Source organism: Penaeus japonicus, unplaced genomic scaffold (assembly GCF_977035675.1).
Source record: "Penaeus japonicus unplaced genomic scaffold, GWHDUDI00000001_assembly GWHDUDI00000023, whole genome shotgun sequence".
NCBI classification, from domain to species: Eukaryota; Metazoa; Arthropoda; class Malacostraca; order Decapoda; family Penaeidae; genus Penaeus; species Penaeus japonicus.
The window spans coordinates 18442278-18444777 of NW_028234425.1; the positions used below are offsets into that span (position 1 = coordinate 18442278).

Here is a 2500-nt window from a genome sequence, read left to right on the forward strand (position 1 = left end):
TTACTCCGAAGTGGTGAATACACAATAAACCTTCAACAACACATTGTAATGACCATGAATAGCGCAGTTTTTTTTCTTTTTTTTATACCTCTTCCCTGTTTTGCTTTTAGTCAATGGTGGTTCGAGGAGACCAGAGCAACTTTCCGTTTTCTTTACCGAAGATAAATATTATAACAATTTTCTTTAAACTGAAATTAATAGGTCAGTAAAGGCAAATAGGTACTGTGTAAATTTTCTTGATAGAATGGCAGTCGCTACATACACATCCCTTGAGCTTTATGATGAGTTATTTCAGAATACGCCTCGCGCGGTACCTCTCATTACGCCTCGGTGCTTGCGCCTGACCGAGTGTCAAAAACAGATTTTCCTTGCAGGAATGCCAACAGCACTTAGATATAGATCGGACAGGCCCTTGTCTCTGCTTCCTACCCCCTCTTCCTCCTCACTTTTGCACCTCCCTCTCCCCCTTCCCTCCTTCCCCCCTTGTTCCCCTCCACCTTTCTTTGACACCTCCCTACCCTCTCCCTCCTCCTCCTCCCTTACCCCACATTTCGTTCCCCCTCCCCTCCTCTACTCCTTTCATTCCTCCCTGTTGCCATCTTCCTTCCTACCCCCTCCTATCCTTCCCCTCTAACCTTCTCACCCTCCTTCCGATCCCCTCCTATCCCTTCCCCCCCTTCTTAAACTTCCTGTCCCTTCCTATCCGTCCCCTCCCCTATTCTCGGTCTCCTTCGTACCCCCTCCTATCCCTCCCTCCTCCTCCTCCCTCACCTTCGTATCCCCCTCCCCGACTCCCTCTCACGATCCGTCTCCCCCCCTTTCATAGCCCCCCCTTCCACCTGCAGACCGGGCTGACCGCGAGCGCCGTGACCCCGGCTCGCAGTACAGGCGCGCGGCCGAAGACGGTCGGTTGTAGGCGCCGCTCTTTCATGCATGCCGGAAGAAACAACCCAAACCAACCCGCGTTATCTACGATTTTTTCGCCGTAGGAATATCTGTTTGAGCTCTCCATCTGTTGCTGACCATTGTTCTGGAATACAGATCGTCTATACCTTTGGGGCTGTAGATCCTCGTTTCTGTCTTCGATGACGGAGATACGAGAAGTATCAGTGCAGTGACGAGACCGCAGCGAGCGACTACGGCCGCGGGCGATCAGGAATGTCATCGTGGATTCTTCGCTCAATCGGTGGACGTAGCGGCGGTCGGAGAGTGAGCGGGGGAATGTGAACCCTTCCGGTCTTCCCGCAAGTTTCTTTTGGTCTCTTTCCGATCGAAGTCCGAACGGCCTCGGGCTCGACCTCGAAATCCAACGTTCCTACACATCGCGGAAAAGTACAAAACGTTCGAACAGCGGAATTATCTGGGCCATATGATTACTTCGCAACTCTTCTTCTTTACTCCGTTTCCTTTCTGCAATTATGGGGCGCTGTCGTTTGTTTCGTGAGTGCCATCGATAGTGTGGGTCCGCCAGAGTGAATCCCAAGCGAAAGTGTGATCGAAATCGAGGCAGAAAGAGGCTCCGAAGAAGAAAGTGCTGTTGTTGTTGAAACGGGAGCTCCGCCGTGAGTGTGGAGTGAGCTCGCTTGCGCTTCCCGAGGCTCGCTTGGCAGACGGAGCGCGGGAAAGAAATCAATAGACGAAGGAGAATGAGAGAGAGAGTGAGAGTCGGGCCGAACATGGCGCGGCCCGCTGTTGTGTGGTGAGCTAGCCACCAGTGTAGGCATCGCTTACTGGGGCCAGCCACTCGTGCCAGCTTGCATTGCTTTAAGATCCGAAAGCCTGAAAGTTCGTGGGCATTGAGAGAGAAAGGGAAAAATTGAAAATAAAACCTGTGAAGTGTAACAGTGCCAAACAGTGCCGCCGACGCCCCCTTATGATACAGTGAGAGAGAGTGAGAGCCGCTGCCCCACCTGAGCTGTGACACGCCAGGGCTATGAGAGCGCGTAACACACAGTGACGCAAGCACAGGCTCCTCCTTCAGGTCTTCACTGCTGAAACATGTCGACTGAAAGAGTAAGTAGACACACGGCGCCGATGGGAGGGCGCTGGGGAAGGAGGAAAGGAGGGGAAAAGGGCAGAGAGGGAGGGAAGGAGGGAAAGAGGGCAGAGAGGGAGGAAAAGAGGGCAGAGAGGGAGGGAAAGAGGGCAGGGAGGGAGGAAAAGACAGCAGAGAGGGAAAAAAGGACGAAAGGAGGGGAGCGAAAGAGGGCAGAGAGGAAGGGAAAGAAGGGAGGGAGGGAGAGAGGGAAGGGAGATTCTCTAGGCTTTAGGGTGAGAGTACGAGTGACCGGCAGGAGTGTCACTCAAAACTTGATTATGAACGGAAGTAGATATACTTCCAGACTCTAAAAGAAAAGTACTCATATGCCGTTTATCCCTAAATGTGTTTATGCACATTATATCTCGCTTTAGGCACCATGCAACCAATGGAAGTTATAACGATACGACCGAATAAGAGAATAACTTTTTGAATTCGATTAACGTGCTAAGACCGTCATGA

General features: G+C 51.8%; 1 protein-coding gene across 1 annotated transcript in view; it reads left to right on the top strand.

The window, feature by feature from the left end:
• Positions 1-906: 906 nt before the first annotated feature.
• The window catches only part of LOC122257892 (uncharacterized), a gene marked incomplete at its 3' end in the record, with an annotated part of 91189 nt that continues 89595 nt past the window's right edge, over positions 907-2500 (top strand). The window contains 1 exon segment of the mRNA XM_086550183.1: positions 907-2013.